Source organism: Panthera onca, chromosome C1 (genome assembly GCF_046562875.1).
Source record: "Panthera onca isolate mPanOnc1 chromosome C1, mPanOnc1 haplotype 2, whole genome shotgun sequence".
In the NCBI taxonomy this organism is placed as follows: Eukaryota; Metazoa; Chordata; class Mammalia; order Carnivora; family Felidae; genus Panthera; species Panthera onca.
In genome coordinates this window covers 34,685,046-34,702,835 of record NC_138346.1, presented here as the reverse complement: position 1 = coordinate 34,702,835, position 17,790 = coordinate 34,685,046, and the positions used below count along the sequence as shown (strand labels likewise).

Sequence of the window (17,790 nt, the reverse complement as noted above, 5' to 3'; positions counted from 1 at the left end):
ACTCCGCTGTTCATAAAAACTTGCAGTATCCAACCCTTCTCCTTCTCCCAGTCAGTGGTTTTGGGGAAGAGTTTTTCTTGTGCAATTCCCTGTATGCACTTTCACTCTTTCTCTCTCTCTCTTTCCCTCTTGCTCCTCTCTCTGTGATTAGGGCTCCCTCCACATTGCAGTATCCACTGCTCTTCTCTCCCCCAAATCAACTCTCCACATCTCCTACCTTCCACAATGTGGCAGTTTTTTCACCTCTAGTTGTGCATTGTCCTCATATTGATTTCTTGAGTGTTCAAAATGATTTGATATTTATCTGTGTTTGAAGGATGAGGTAAACCTAGGGTCTCTGTATTCCTCTGCCATCTTAATTCTTCTCCATGTTGGTTTTTTTTTTAAATGTAAAGTTTTCTTTTCTTTACTTTTTTCTTTCTTTTCCTTTCCTTTCCTTTCCTTTCCTTTCCTTGTCTTCTTTCTTTCTTTCTTTCTTAAGTGGGCTTCACCCCCAATGTGGCTCTTGAAGTCATGACCCTGAGATCGAGAGTCACGTGCTCTACCGACTGAGCCAGTCAGGTGTCCCTAAAAGTAAACTTTTCATTGAAATATTACATAAATACTGAAGATGCACAAGAGTCATAAATGTATAGTTTAAATCATTTTGATTTTTAAGCGTATTTTTTTTCACTTTCTTTTCTTCTCCAAATCTAGAGTTCACTTTTTCCACCAAGTACATTGTTCCCTGTTTTAGTTTGGGGACAAATTAATATCAGAGACTGAGATTATCTTTGCCAATAGTTTATTTAACACAGGTTCACTATGGGAATTTCACAAGCCAATAATAGCATACAGGATAATATCTCTTAATAAGCCAATAAAGAAATAACATACTCCAAATTAATGATGGTTTAGTCACATTATTGCTTCAGGCAAGGGAGATGAAAGGGAGAGACTTCAAATGTAGTTGAGGTGTACCTTTATTCAAGTTGGTACTAGGGAGGGACAGAGTAGCCAACTGAAAGCTGACATCTACCTGCCATGGCAAAGGTAAAAGTCCCTATTGGTAGAACATGTTCCTAGGGAACATTGGCATTGGTATTGGTGGATAAGATCACTGCTTGGTTTTCACCACTGCTGGTAAGAGTTGCCTTTATTGCAGCAGGAACTAATGCCCCAAGGTCTTTGAAGCACTTTTTATTTATTTATTTATTTATTTATTTATTTATATTTTTTATTTTTTTATTATATGAAATTTATTGTCAAATTAGTTTCCATACAACACCCAGTGAAGCACTTTTTAGATTAGCAGAATCACCTTGCCCAGAATGAACCATCTCAGTCCTCACAAACTCTCAGTATTTAAAGTTTAAATGTCCTCTTGCCATAGTTGCTTCCTCAAATGTTTTAGTCCCCAGAAACACTCCTCAGGAGCTGAGTTACTGAGTGCTCAGTACCACAGATAAGATAAGATAAGGATATCCTGATACAGCTTACTTCAGTTTTATTTTTTTTGTCTTTGCCATAAATAAATGGATTTGAAATCATATCAAACCAATCCACAACATCCCCTAAGAAAGTATGCTAGTTGGTAAAGTCTTTAGCTTATTCGTGCATCAGTGGGTGGTTCTGTCATCTGGCTTCATCCTGGCTTAGAAAGACAGAAGTTAGAGTTGAAAATAATACTCTTTGGTTCTGTGCCAAAGCCACCTGTGGGCCAGCTCTTTTTGATGATGAAGCAACAGCGTTAGATGTCAAGCATGACAAGAGTTAAAAGGTTAGCCTGGGAACAATGGAAAGAGGCATTTTGCATTTTCATTGAACAACTTTGGGAGCAGCCTGTGGGGTCCTGAATAAACATGTAAGAAGAACTTGGACAATAAAGATCTAGGCTGGAGTTGTCAGAGCTGGCTTCCTGGAGGAAGTGGATAGTGTTGTCTGGATTCACACTTTATTTTTCTTTTCTTTTCTTTTTCTTTTTCTTTTCTTTTCTAAGATGTTATTTAAATTCTAGTTAACATACAAGTGCAATATTGGTTTCAGGGGTAGAATTCAGTGATTCATCACTTACGTGCAACACCTAGTGCTCATCATAGCAAGTGCCTTCCTTAATGCCTATCACCCATCCTGCCCATCCTCCACCCACCTCTCTCCATCAATTCTGTTTGTTCTCTATCTTTAAGAGTGTCTTATGGTTTGTTTCACCTCTCTTTCTTTTTCCCCCTCCCATATGTTCAACTGTTTTGTTTCTTAAATTCCACATATGAGTGAAATCATACGGTGTTTGTCTTTTTCTGCTTGACTTATTTCACTTAGCATAATACACTCCAGCTCCATCCACATCATTGCAAATAGCAAGATTTCATGCTTTTTTATGGCTGAGTAATATTTCAGTGTGTGTGTGTGTATCACATCTTTTTTGAGAGAGAGAGAGAGGGAGAATGGGAGAGAGGCAGAGGGAGAGAGAGAGAGACAGGGAGAGAGAGAAAGAGAAAGACAATCCCAAGCAGGCCTTACACCCAGCGTGGAGTCTGACATGGGGCTTGATCCCATGACCATAAGATCATGACCCGAGCTGAAATCAAGAGTTGGACACTCAACTGATTGAGCCACCCAGATGCCCCCATATCTTCTTTTTCCATTCATCGGTTGATGGACATTTGGGCTCTCTCCAAAGTCTGGCTATTGATAATGCTGCTATGAACATTGGGATGCATGTACTCTTTTGTGGATTCACACTTTGGAGTATCGGATGGAGAGTGTTCCAAGATGGGACAACAAATAACAGGGGGGCAAAAATGAGAAAGGAGGGTGGAATAGCATGATATTATCAAGGACCCAATGCTGAGCTGGACTTGAGATACTGTAAAAAAGAGCCTTGAGAGGGCTTGTGGTGTCTTTTGGGAAAAGCAGAGAACTTGTTCTGTTTGAAAAAGGCCCCTTGAATGTGTGGACTATCACTTAAGTATCCAAAGGTTATTTATGAGGTAATTTCAGGGAATAGTCACTCCCATTCCCACACAGGGGCACTTGAACTTTTATTCTCTTTTCTCTTCTGAAATGCATTTCTCCTCAACTATTAGGTGTCTTCATCTAATTTCTTTATTTTGTTGCCTGATTTGCTTTTCACTTTTTGGTTAATAACACACCTTTTTTAGGAGTTCATAGATTCCCATCAGCTTACTTTTCTATGATGTTTCCTCCTTGAATCTCTGGTATCTTGGGCTGATTGTGCTTTGGTCTTATTTGCTTTCCCTTAGTGATCAGATGTTTCTGTTTTCCTTCCATCCTGGCTTGGCAATTTTCACCCTTTTTAAGCAAGAGAATCCTCCCAGTTCAAATGTCACCAGTAATGGGCAGTGGCAGTCATTGCCCCATTGTCTGTGAGCTTACTCTTATGAAGCTCCCACTGCAGCAAGAATTGTGAAGCTTTTGACATTTCCCTGGTGGCTTCAGATAGAATCTGGTACAGCATTTGCCTATTGATAATTGAACCCAAACACATGAAACTGGGCTTTCTTCTGCTTTTCTTTCCAATACCAGCTAGCCCCTACTCTCAGAGCAGTGGGGAGACTTTTGATCCCTTTTAGTCTATTTACTTGTCTCTCTTGCCTTCCTGAGAAGTGAGTCTATAAATTTTTGCATAGATATTCCTGAGGTCCCCATATTACTGAAGCCAGGTCTGTTTCTAGCATGTGGGAGGTAAGGCTTAGACCTGCAATGTTTCATAAGCCAAACAGACCCATTCCCACTATATAAAGAATTCATATACCTAACAAAGCCAATACTTCACATTCATTTAATAAGGGACAAAATAGATGAACAGTCAATTTATATAAAAGAAAATTTCTGTTGTTGAAGCAATTACAGGATATAGAAAAAGAAATTTTTTCCAACTCATTTTGCAAGGCTCAATTAGCCCTAAATCTACAACCACCATGTAAGCAACTTTTTAGGAAACTTAGATAAGAAAATCCTATAATCAACACCAAAATTTTTTTCCTTGATAATTTAATACCCCTTCCTGATTAAAAAAATACTAGGGAGCTTAAGTTGAAAAGAAGAATCTCTAACTTGATAAAAATAATTGTCAGATCCAGATGGCCAACAGACACATGAAAAGATGCTCAACATCATTCATCATCAGGGAAATGCAAAAGAAAATGACAATGAGATATCACCCCACACCTGTCAGAATGGCTAAAATAAAAAACACAAGAAATAACAAGTGTTGGTGAAGATGTGGGAAATAAAGAACCCTCTTGCACTATTGCTGGGAATGCAAACTGGTACAGCCAATTTGGAAAACAGTATGGAAGTTCCTCAAAAAGTTAAAAATAGAACTACCTTATGATCCAGTAATTGTACTACTGGGTGTTTATCCAAAAGATACAAAAACATTAATTCAAAGGGATACATGCATCTCAATGTTTATAGCAACATTATTTACAATAGCTAAATTATGGAAGGAGCCCAAGTGTCCATTGATTGATTAGTGGCTAAAGAAGATGTGGCATATATATATATATATATACACAATAGACTATTAGTCAGCCATCAAAAAGAATGAAATATTGCCATTTGCAATGACATGGATAGAGCTAGAGAGTATTATGCTAAACAAAATAAGAGAAAGACAAATACCATATGATTTCACTCATATGTGGAATTTAAGAAACAAAAAAAAATGAGCAAAGGAAAAAAGAGAGAGAGAGAGACAAACCAAGAAACAGATTCATAACTATAGAGAACAAACTGATGGTTACCAGAGGGGAGGGAGGTGAGTGGATGGGTTAAATAGGAGATGGGGATTAAGGAATGTACTTGTCATGATGAGCACTGGGTGATGTATGGAATTGTTGAATCAGCATATTGTATAACTGAAACTAACATAACACTGTCAACTATACTGGCATTAACATTAAAAAAAATAACTGTCAGAAACCTAAGTAAAAAATCATACTAGGAAAACTTTGTAGGCATTCTCATTAAACTCAAGAACATGATAAAGTTTTCCACACTGTTCTGGAGGACCTTGACAATTTAATGATCTAGACAACTTAACAAGTTAATTTAGCATGTATATCCAGTGTAGGGAGGGCAGCTTACCTGTGCTCTTGAAGAGGAAAAGCCTTTGTAATTGCATATGGCCAGGCCTGAAAGATCACACATAGGATTTTGGCCTCAACTCTATCTTTTGATTTTTTACAGCCCAAGGAATAAACATATACTATCCCATCATGGGCCTGAATGAGTCAGATTTTGAGGGACTGTGTTAAGAACCAGGTAATTAGTCTGAGGTCAGAATCAATACCACTCAAAGGAGGATGATTGCACTTGCCTAGAGGATTAAATGTAATCATGAACCTCGATCATTGCCAAGCTAGGAAAAGATGTCCCATATTCCATTTGGGCTTACTGTAGAGATCCTGGAGATTTTTTTTCCTAAGGCTGGTGATGGATTGTTCTATTCTGCCAGTCTCATTGATCCAGGTACAACACAAAGTGCCAGCAGTTGCACAGATCTCATCTTGGCTGGCTATAAGGAGTCAAGGGCTATGTAGTTATCCAACACTACTTGGGCCAAGGAACTGAGACTGATCTGTTGTGCTTTGAAAGCTGAAGTAGTGCTGTTGATGACCTCAGGTGGTACCTGACCCTTTCTGATTGAAGGACTCTGACAGTAGAAATAATCACCTGGAGTTGGTAATGCCTCCTGGTAAATCTCCTGAGTAACCAGAGTCTGCCTGGTTTTGGAGTTCCCATCCTAGTTGGTGTAGTATGATATGTCTAGCCTGGGTTGGGGGGAGGCTGTTTTGACTATTTATAAGTTTCTTATTATGAAATGCATGCTTCATTGCTAGGAGGAAGGCAGATGAAGGCCTGATATTCACTAAAGAAATAACATTCCAAAGGGGTGCACAAAGTGCTGTGAGTGGGCAGAGTCCTTGAATGGAATTGAAAATTCTGTGTAAGTTGGGGCAAGTGTAGGGGAGAAGGCCTTCACTACTGAGGTCAAAAATAGTCCCAGTGGTGGATCCCAGGTCTCTTTGCCAAGATGTTCCTAATGTCCCATTTCTGACAAGTTGACACCTAGGGAGGCATTTTGAGCTTTCAGTGTCAGATTCAATCGCAGCAATACTTTGGGTTCAGAGTAATATGGTAGGAGTACCTGACGTAACAGAAAGGTCCATATTTAGAGAAATGTCCATTTGTAGTATTTAGCAGCATAGCAGTCAGATGCTTATCTATGTGGTCAGGTGGTGGGTGACACATCCAGCAATTTGTCAAATGTAGGGCAGGGAAAACTTCCTGGGATGAGCGTGGCAATAAATTTGGTGATGTGGAAGTCACACAAGCTACTCTGTGGCAGAGGAGAGAGGTTAGATTTTCATCTCTCACTTCTGCATAACCAAGCTCATAGGTCCAAAGGGGCTCACATCCTATCAGTTGGAGGGACTTCTCACTGACTATGAAGCAGGCAGTCTGTTCTGTACCATGAGCAAAGATGACACCATTTACCCATCCCCCAAATGAATCCCAAATCTTCTGGTTTGGATCCTCTTGTGACTCAACAAAAATTTCTATTCTATATACAATACTCATCCCATGGGGCTACTGGGGGCAAAGTGGCAGGGCCAACTTAAGGAAAATGTTGGGTTAAAAATGATAGGTTAATGGCGATTCTCTTCAAAGACCTTGTAGACAAAGACCCATGCTTTGTACCCTGGAGGGTAAATGAAGAAGGGGCTACTGACTCCCACTCCTTGTTTAATTTCTTGTATAACTGAAACTAACCAAATTCCCATCTATGTGAGTCTTCAGAAAGGGGTTGAAGGGAATAGAAGGACCTTGCACTGTTCCTCACAGAGACCAAAAGTGTAAAATTAGAGGAAAGGGCTAAACAGTCTGATCAAACATATGGTGCAAATAACAAGTGCCCTTTTAGGAAATTGCTGCCCTGAGGCCCAGACTTCTCCCCTGCTCACCCCTCACCATAGTACAGCCTGGGGTTATCTTACCCCCTCCTACCAGCTGCTTAAGCCTGTCCTTTAATTGTCCATTAAAATGCTCAATCAGCCCTGTCACTTGGAGATGATATGGGGGCATGGAAGCTCCATTATATGCCACATGATATGTGGCTTTGGGCTGTTATTAGATTCAGTGTGCTCAGGAAACCTGAGGAAGAAATAAATGTGGGCTTGTAGGTCCTGGATAGTGTGGCTTGAGTCAATGGAATACATGGGAATGTCTAGGCCAAATCCAGAGAGTATCAACTGCAGTCAGGATCCAGCAAAACCCTCTGGATGAGATGAGAGGTTCAATATGATTTACCTGCAACATCTGACCCATTGGCTCAGGAATGTGTCTCTGGGCAGGGTTTTTTGCCTTGTCTGTGATATGGCAGTCAGGACAGCTTTTCTATGCAGTTTCAAAGTCTTCTGAAGACAGTCCATGTGTGTAGTCTTAGTCTAGTGTGAATTCCCATGGGCCACCCTCTCATGGATCCAGAATCCACAACATCTGCTTGTTCTGAGGTAAAGGACATTTTAGTGTCTGTGTTTAGTTGACAAGCATGGTTTGCCCATGCTTGGTTTATGTTTCTCCTTGTCGGGTTAGGAGGTGCTCTGGTGAACATCTATGTGGGTAACAAAAAGCATATTAAGAGCAAATTGATCTTTATCCAAATGTTTTGTTTCTACAATGGGGCTTATTTTATATACTAGTTTGAGGCTTGCCAGTGGCCTGAACAAATAGCCAGGCTGTTAGCACAGCCCATAAATCAATGAAATATAGTAGGACTCTTTCACCGAAGAGGACTAGAGAGCCATCCATACTGCATGAGGCTCTTCCCATTGTGCTGAACATTCCTTCTGCACTTGCAAAGGGACAAAGCCTTTCAGGTTGGAAGTCAGGTGCACTGTCTTCTAGCCAGAGAGAAGCTAACTGTAAAGGACCATCAGTGAACTAAGTCCATGCAGTTCTGAGAGGTTGGTTTTTTTTTTCCCCATAATTAAAACTTTATTGAAAAGCTGACACCAAAATAGGAGATGACTATTGTATACCTTACAAAATTAAACGTAATTACATTATCTTGGTAGATTAACTGGAGTTATTGAACTGATAAGGCTTTCTGCAATATAACACAAATTCAAGAGGTTGTGTGATCATTAGTGTTGCTTTCTTCTAAATGAACACCCTTCTGTGAGTCTGGCCTTTCCTTCCATTGGTTGGCACAACACTGTTGAACAGCCTACACAAAGAACCACCATCTGAGCATGGCTTAAAACCATGGTAATCTTGTAGCAACCTGGGCATTTTACATCCATAAAATAGGAATTTGAGCTTTGAACTAGCTGTTTCTTTTTATATTTTTTCTTTTCCTCTTCCAAGGACGGGTGGAGTAAATCTCTAGCCAAAGTCATGTTGATCCTTTCGCCACCCCAGCCAGTGCCGATCTCTAAGGCGACACCCCTCCTGAGAGGTCTTTATATCTGGGCCAGTGGCTCCTCTACCAATATGCCTGGTGGGCAGAGGGGGATTCTTGAGACCATTTTATGTAGTTGTGAGGCCCCAAGTGGCCCCAAGTGGTTTTGTCCACACATGTACATACAATTTCTACTTTACTATGGATGATCCTGAGCCACCCATACCCAGCAGTTTGAGACCTCTGCTCAGACTCACAACATGATTTGGATTTCTGGTCTTAAGATTATTTCACAGATATGGATCATATACTTAGTATCCACCAATATCCAACAATAGGCCAACAATTATCTCTTGAAGGGTGTGTAATTTTTGGCCAAATCCAGGAGCTCATGGGTCCAAAAGCCCAACAAGAGCTTATGACTTGTAGCAGTGTCCTTTTGCTATAGGCTCCAATTCACAAGTGGGGAGGTTGCTGAGATCTGTAACTCAAATGGAATATGTGGTTCTGTGTGGCCCAGATTACACCTGAGAATTTCAGTGGGGTATTAGGACTTTGTATTTATCTGAGTTAATAGCCTAACTGTGTTGCCCCATGAAGGTCAACAGGATGTTCAGTCCTTGCTGTGTGGTGTCCTTGTTTGGGCCCACCAGGAAGAGGCATTAAGAAAGCCTCCAGGTGCAGGGCTTTTTCCAAATCATGGCCTACCAGTTGATGGTAGATAGCTGGGGAGTTTAGGTGGCCTTGTGCAATGACATTAAAGATATGTTGTAACTCATTTCACATGAAGGAAAAATAATCCTGATAATCAGATGGAAGGATGCTGAAAAAGGCATTTGCAATGTCAACTGTCACAAACTAAATTCCCTCAGCCTAGTCAGTAGCCTCTGTAGCAGTCACAATGTCAGGTATCATCAGTGTAAGGGCAGTGCTATGGCATTGAGTCACCTATAATCAATGGTAAGTTTCCAGGCATCCCAAGTTTTACACAAAGACAGAGTATTGAATGAAGAGTCTCACAGAGCACTTTGGCTTCCTTAAGCTCAGGCAGCCAATATTGTTTTGGGGAGACAAGAGCACTGAGTGCTGGTAGTTGGGCAGATTCATGGTCTTCTACATGCCCCAGTAAGATAGATGGCTCTAACAGTAGCAGTTCCTATCCGGATAGAGGGTGAAGATGATTGGGGATACACAGAGACAATACATCAATACCATTAATGTATTTAGTAGTGAAGGTGTAACAATGGAGGTTGGTATGGGATCAAAAGGACCATCCATAGTTGGGCTTGGACCGAGGTCCTGATGGTAGTGGCTTCAGTTCCAAATCCAGAGCACATTGTCTGTTTGGTGGTCAAATTGGTGTCAGGGGTTGGGAGACCATAGTCACCAGTGCATCAGTATCTAAAAGACCCCTGAAGTGAAATTCTTGCCCATTTTCTCATCAAACTAACCTTGCATATGGCCTCTAGTAACCCCTGAGGACAGAAAGACTTCATCTAAGCCCTAATCTTGTTTACTTTTGAAAATGGAGAGGTTTGGGTAAAAGCTTCTGGGACTCTATGATTCATCTAGGTCATCAGGAGGGATAGAATAGTCTGTATTTGTCATAGATTGGTCAGCATGAGATCCTCGTGGTCTGTCAAGCCCCGTATGGCTTGCTGCCTGCTCATAAGTTCCTTGGTGCCTATCCATCAATTTCTTCTTTTGAGACCTACTTATTGAGTAACCCAACTCAGAGATCTCTTAGGGAAGACCCTCACCTGATTGTCCAGATCATTTTTGCCTTTCTTTCTGTTGATCAAGTTGTGCTATTTTGGTAGTAGTTGCTTTTTCCATGCCTGAGAATTTGTCAGTTATGATCTGAATTGTGTCTCAGATCAATTCACCTGACCTCATGAGGAGGTTTAATTGGGTTTGGAAGCCAGCAGGAGAGGCACTAACAAACCCAGAATTCTGAGTATGGTTAACAGTGTTGTCATCTGCTATTCAAAATTCCTCATTGTACATCCAGGGAACCATCAGGATAGGAACCACTGCTTGGGTTTGGAGTGAGGCATGGGCCTCCAGCTGCCACAGCAGCTGCCACAGATGTTGGGCAGGGATCTCCTCTGACACTGCCACTATGGCAAATAAGCTGTCACTGCTGGTGTGTGAATTGGGCTATGTCCCTGCTAGTTTTCTGGTTGGTTGCTCCTTTCTCAGACCTTTGGCCAAACAGAGCAGGTTTTTCTTTTTGCTGTTGTTGTTTCTCTTTATTTTGTTCTATATAAAAAATGTTCACTGATGGTTCTATATTTGTAGCCCTGTCCAGTTCTCAGTCGGGCATATATGGGAGATAAAAGAAAACTTACGGGACAAAGCACAGAGTGTCCTTCTTCAAACCTTGAGACCTCTCCCTAGTCTGCTACTTTTTTTGTACCTCTGAGAGTCATTGTGTAATTGCTGAATTATCCTCAGGGTATTTGGCTACACTTAGAGGGGGAAGAGCAGGGAAGAGTGAATCTATGCAATTGTGTCTCAGAACTCAAAGTTCCTCCTCATTTTAACCAAGAAAAAGTTCAAACTGAATCACATTACAAGGGCTAGGATTTTTTTCTGTGTCCATCTCTGCTTTATACCAGAACAGTATCTGGTTTATAATAAAACCTTCTTCCCCCACATAATAACAAATAATATATATATATATATATATATATATATATATATATATATTTCCCCCACCCAATGAATGAATGTTTTAACTGGAACCTTGGAAGAAAAATAAGACACTGAATGAAAAAAAAAGCATATTGTCACATACTCATTAAATATTTGGACTGCAGGTATTTTATTTTATTTTAGAGAGAGAGAGAGAGAGAGAGTGCACGAGGGGGGGGGCAAGAGAGAGAGAGAGAGAGAGAGAGAGAGAATTAAACAGGCTCCATGCTCTGTGAGAGCCCGACACAGGGCTCGATCCTACAATCCTGGGATCATGACCTGAGCTGAAGTCAGGTGTCAGACACTCAACCTTCTGAGCCACCCAGGTGCCCCTGGACTGAAAGTATTCATAATGATTGCCTAGTCTAACTCCCTAACTCCCTTATTTGGGAATGTAGACATTGGACTGAGAACTGAATTGTGCAACACAGACTCAAGATGGGGTACCTCACTTTCTGGCCTGTGCTCTCTCCACTTTGCATCATGGCCTATTCTGCTGCCATGGCATAGAAAAAAGTGTGTCTCATTTACTTCTTGGGTCCTCACTTTCTTCACATTGATTTGCTGGGTCTGCTCTGGTTGTGGAAATTTCGGAGGATGTGTTCATAGGGTATGCTAGCCAAATGTTCTTTATTTGACTTTCATTATATTTTTGGAGGAGTTTCTTGGCAAGAACACATCCCAGAAAGAAACACCTGCATTTGCCCTCTGGTAAGGTTTATTTAGGATTGTAAGAAGGAACTGATTTATTCTAGAATTTCCTAGGCTGTTAGCCCCTGGGACATCCAGAAGATACTTTTCCTTGAACTGAATATGTATAAATTACACATTGCTCTTGATATCAACTGAGAATCCAGTTGAGTTCTTGTAGTTTTCAGGTTGAAGGTCCTTCCTTCTGGCTCTGTCCTTTGCCCTCAGCTCCACTTTCCCCCAGGGGTTGCTGGATTTCTCAGAATTCCCTTGCACAATAAATTAATGAATAACTGCCTCAATTTTTAAGGTCTAGATACCCTACTTTCTTAGTCATGGTAATTACTTTTCTCTTTTTTCCCACTATTTAAATAATTAACAAGATAAAGACAAATATCCAGAACAATGGGTTCAATTAATTTGTTAGAGTGGCTCACAGAACTTAGGGAAACACCTATTTATGTTTACCAGTTTATTAAAGAATATGATAAAGAATACATATGAACAGCCAGATGAAGAGATATATAGGGTGAGGTCTGGGAGGGTCCCAAGCACAAGAGCTTCTGTCTCCATGACATTGGGATGCATCACCCTCCTGGTGTGGATGTGTTTGCCAGCCTGGAAGTTCCCAGAACCCCACTACTGGGATTTTATGGAGTCTTCCTCATGGCATGATCAATTGTTAACTCCATTTCCAGCCCCTCTCCCCTTTCTGGAGGATGGGCGAGGGGGTGAGACTAAAAACTCCAAGCTTCTAATCATGGCTTGGTCTTTCTGGGGATAAGCCCCCACCCAGCAGCCCACCCAGAGTCACCTCATCAGAACAAAAGATGCTCCTAGTGTTCATAGCACTTAGGGATCTCTAAGGTTTTAGGACCTCTGTGCCAGGAACCGGGCAGAGACCAACATATATGTTTTCTAGTACCTCACAGATGGGGACATGGCTGACTGAGGTGGCTGTGACAATGATCACAAGTGGCAACATTATCAGTTTAGGTTTTCAGCTTGAGTGAATCTGTCCGTTAATAGTCACCTCAAGGAAAGATGCAAATTTTCCCTCAGAAGATCATTTGAAGGTTTTTCACTTTAGAGCTATGGCATCAAATGGGGCTGGGCTGCAGAGGAGATGCCAGCCTGTTTTCTGGTGACTGCCCTGTGTGTAACACCCCTTCCTGTTATCAACGCATCTTGGAGATTGCTCCACATCCTAACATTTCTTCCCCTGTTCGCTGGCCTGCCTTCATGCTGCTGAGCAGACGCTCTTAATTCTTTTTTTTTTTTAAGTGTGTTTATTTATTTACTTATTTAGTGCAAGTGGAGGAGGGGAAGAGAGAGAGGGAGAGAGAATCCCAGGCAGGCTCTGCACTGGCAGTTCAGGGCCCAATGCAAGGGTCGAACTCACGAACCATGAGACCATGACCCACACTGAAGTCAGACTCTTAACTGACTGAGCCACCCAGGTGCCCCTGGAAGCTCTTAATTCTAAAACATCCCAGCCTATCAGGTTTTGCCTCGTGGTCAGTACTTTTAGGTCCTATAAGAGCCTTCGTTTACTTCAGTATCAGGAAGATATTCTCTTAGGGTTTCTTATAAAAGCTTTATTGCTTTCCCTTTCATATTTAGATTTATGATCCATGTGGGTGTGAGTTTTCTGTAGGTAAGAGATAAAGGCTCATTTTATTTTTATACAGCTGGATCTAGTTGATCTGTCATTATTTAATATAAAGATTATCCTTTTTTCAATTTACTGCAGTGTCATCTTTATCCATTAATTAGGGATCATAAATCTGTGAGAACTTTTTTTTTTTAAGTAATAGACTTTTTTTTTAAGGAACAGTTTTAGGTTTATAGAAAAATTGAGCAGAAAGTACAGAGTGTCTATATATCTCCCCCCAGCCTTTCTCTCTCCACACACTTTGCTCTATTACTAACATCTTGTATTAGTGTGGTACATTTGTTTACAAATGATGAACCAATATTGACATATTAATTTTTTTTGATTGTTTAAATTTATTTTTAATGTTTATTTCTGAGAAAGAGAGAGAGAAAGAGCATGAGTGGGGGAGCAGCAGAGAGAGAGGGAGACACAGAATCCAAAGCAGGCTCCAGGCTCTGAGCTAGAGAGTCAGATGCAGGGTTGGAACTCAGAACTGTGAGACCATGACCTGAGCTGAAGTTGGATGCTTAACTGACTGAGTCACCCAGGTGCCCCTATTATTATTATTAACTAATGTCCATACTTTACATTAGGATTTAGTCTTTGCAGTTATTGTGCACTTCTATTGGTTTTGTCAAATACAAAATGTCATGCATCCACTATCACAGTATCATATAGAATAGTTTCACTGCCATAAAAATCCCCTGTGCTCCACCTACTACTCATCCTCCTTTCCTCAAGTTCTGGCAAACACTGATCTTTTTACACCACCCCACCACCCCACCACCCCAAAAACTAGTGTTTATTTTACTGATTGGCCTGAACTCACTGGCCTACCGATAGGAACTGCCTTTATTTTTCTTGTATCACTTTATTTATTTATTTATTTAGAGAGCATGTGAGTGGGGGGAGGGATAGAGAGGGAGAGACAGAATCCCAAGCAGGCCCTGTGCTGCCTGTGCAGAACCCAATGTGGGGCTTGAACCCACGAACTGTGAGATCATGACCTGAGTCAAAGTCAAGAGCTGGATGCTTAACCGACTGAACCACCCAGGCACCCCAATTTATTTATTTATTTTTAATTGAAGTATAGTTGACACACAATGTTACCATCTTCTCTTCTACCATTACTTTCAGTGATGGTATGAGACATCTGTGACAACCCTTACTAAACATTGGGCAGATCCCACAGTTTTTGGTTCTCTTTTGGTTAGAAGAAAGATATTATTTAATAATTATGACCCATTTGCACCTCCTAAAAATTTAGTTCAGATATTCTAAAATTTCCATCTCAACAGAAGTCAAAGGATCTCCATTACCTTTAGCTCAAGGGTGAGTCCTGGCTAGGGGACCTTCAGTAGGGGAAGGGACTTTTTTCTTTGTCATTTCAGTCTCCACCCACTCCATAGTTTCTGGCACCCCCAGAGTGGTGCAGGGGGACAAGGGAAAGAGGCAAAAGTCATTCTACTTAACTGTAGATCTCTCTTGGCAGTTGATATCTACTGTCATAACAGGTATCCAGGTTCTGACACATCACACACAGATGTGTGGGGGAATTCCAACTTTCCACAGTTACAGTGGAGTTTTTGAGTTAATACAGAATCCTGCTCATCACAATCAAGCTCCTAGCCATAGGGATGGTCTCCACAATATCAAGGATCTGGCAACCAGTTATTCTGGGTGGGATCCAACCAGAGATTTTGAGCCAGGCAACTTTTGTCCAATAAGAAAATCCTGAATTGTACCTTATTTCCTTCCTAGCTTCCCTCTGCTGAATAGTGGTAACATCAATAATTTTCTTACCTTCTTCATGTTCCAAGTCAGATGCAGGCAGCACTCTACATGTTCCTACTGCTCCCAAATACCAGGGATTGCAAGTGAGACTCTTTCAAGAACTTCCTAAAGCATTCCACTTCAGTGGGCTTACTGTAATGGTCCTCTGAGCGTCTGTGGTTCATCAAGCCTTCTGTTAGGAAGTACAGTGCAAGTCTTATCTTCTTTCAAGCACCCTGATCAATTTAAGTATCTAATAAAAAATTGAACTTTGCCCCAAAAGAGGGCTGACTTTTGCCTTTGGCCTCTGGGAGGTAATCTCTGTGACTTGGAATGTCCTTTTCTTCCCTGGGGGAGTTGGACTATGCCAGAAAGTTTAAAGATGTGATTTTTGGTGGGGGCTTTGGGTATCAGCTCAATCTCCCAGAAGGACTAGAGAGGCAGGCAGGCTGATCGCCACAGATCCCCAGTAAAGACTCTGGACACCAAGGCTCAGATTAACTTCCCTCAATGGCAGTATCCAGTGCATATTGTCACATTTCATCTCAGAGAGGAGTTAATGTTCTCCATGACTCCATGGGGAGGAGACAACTAAAAAGTCAGCTTTTGGAATCCTTCTGGACTCTGCCCCATCTGTCTCTTCCCTTGGCTAATTTTAATCTGTATCCTTTATAAGATACACACAATCACAACCATGTAATAATACCACAACCATGAATATAACAGCTTTCAATGATCAAACCTGAGGGCATTTTGGGGAACCCCCCTAAAGGTACAATTGCATCAGAAGTGAGGGTGGTTTGTGGACAGTTCCCTAACTCTGTTGTGGTCCCCCCACTCCCCACACCACCAAGCCATTGACTCCACTTTCTGTGGATACTGATTGGATGTTCCATAAATTTAACTCAATTCTGACACTACTTACCTGAAGATAGGGTCAGATCCCACAGGTTAAGGGCTCAGTTCCACAAGACTGCTCCTCCCACCTTCTACTTCAGTTGCCAATAGCAAGTTCAAGTTGTTACCTGTACTTCTGACTGACTGGTTATAAACTGGAGGTTCTCACAATCCCTTCTTTAGGTCCAACTGACTTGTTAGAGGAGCTTACAAAACTCAGAGAAACATTTTACTTACTAGATTGCCAGTTTATTACAGAGGATATTAAAGGAAATAAATGAACACCAAATGAAGAGATACACAAGGTGAGGTCCAGAAGGATCTTAAACACCAGGACTTCTGTGTCCATGGAATTTAGGGCCTGACATATGGATGCATCTTCACTAACCTGGCAGTTCTTCAAACCCCTTCTTTTTCGGGTTTTTATGGAAGCTCCATTATATAGGTATGAATGATTAGATTATTGGCCTTTGGTGATTGATTCAAAATTCAACCTCTCCCTCCTCCCCAGAGGTCAAGAGGTGGGACTCCAACTCCAACTCTGCATTCATGGTTGGTTCCCCTGTCAACCAGCTCCCCCATTCTTAGGGGATTTCCAAAAGTCATCTCATTAACTAAACTCAGTTGTGGTTGAAAGGGGTTTGTTATGAATAACAAGACATCCATTTCACCATTATGGCTCTGAAGCAATTTCAGAACAAATGAAAAAAGACCAAATATTATAACAAAAGAAGCTCTAATAATTGTTATCAGAACTTCCAAATGTTTTGGGTGCTGTGAGCCAGGAAGAGTGAATGAAGACCATACTATATATTTATTATAAATCATAACATCATACTAACTTTACACTAAGTATTTTTCCCCATCTCCCTCCTTACTAGGACACTGTTGACAAATGCAAGTCCTTTCTCTCCCACTGGACCCCCTCTTACCCATGCTTCAGTTGTCCTTTGTTAACCTTAAAAACAAAACTGTTATTTTACCAGCAAAAGATGGGTTTATTCAAGAATAGAGAAGTGCAATCCAGAAAAAGCAAGCTATAACAAAACCATAGGCAAGTCTGCAGAACAAAGGAGAGAAACACTCTTTTATGGAGGAAAGGGGGAAGTTGGGAGGGTCTTTATAAACAAAGAGCCTATTGCAGTAAATTGGGAGTTAGGAGTACAGTGGCTTCTCATTGGTTGAATTGTGACAGTCTCTCATTGACTGGGCTGTTGCTGGGGAAGGAGGAAATCCTTCCTTTCTCCTGCTGTGGTGGTAAAGTAATATCCATGTACAAGATCTTTCTCTACTTGTTGGATTTGCAATTAACAATGTGTAGTAGGGGGTGAGAGCTCTCCCAACCTGCTGACTCCATTCTTTTTTTTTTTTAAGATTCCTAAGTTTCATGAGATTAAAAAAAATTTTTTTTTAACATTTATTCATTTTTTTGAGAAATAGAGCATGAGCAGGGGAGGGGCAGAGAAAGGGGGAGACACAGAATCTGAAGCAGGCTCCAGGCTCTGAGCTGTCAGCACAGAACCGAACTTGGGGCTTGAACCCATGAACCATGAGATCATGAACTGAGCCAAAGCTGAACGCTTAACCTACTGATCCACCCAGGTGCCCCCTGACTCCATTCAGAATGAGGTTCCCTTTTGTTAATTTTCACACCTTCTGCTCTGAT

General features: G+C 41.2%; 1 protein-coding gene and 1 pseudogene across 1 annotated transcript in view; one reads left to right on the top strand and one right to left on the bottom strand.

The window, feature by feature from the left end:
* The window catches only part of CASP8 (caspase 8), a 79,124-nt gene that overhangs the window by 24,093 nt on the left and 37,241 nt on the right, over positions 1-17,790 (top strand). The gene's annotated exons all lie outside the window — the stretch shown is intronic.
* On the bottom strand, positions 8,098-8,453 carry LOC132671762 (small ribosomal subunit protein eS27-like pseudogene; annotated as a pseudogene).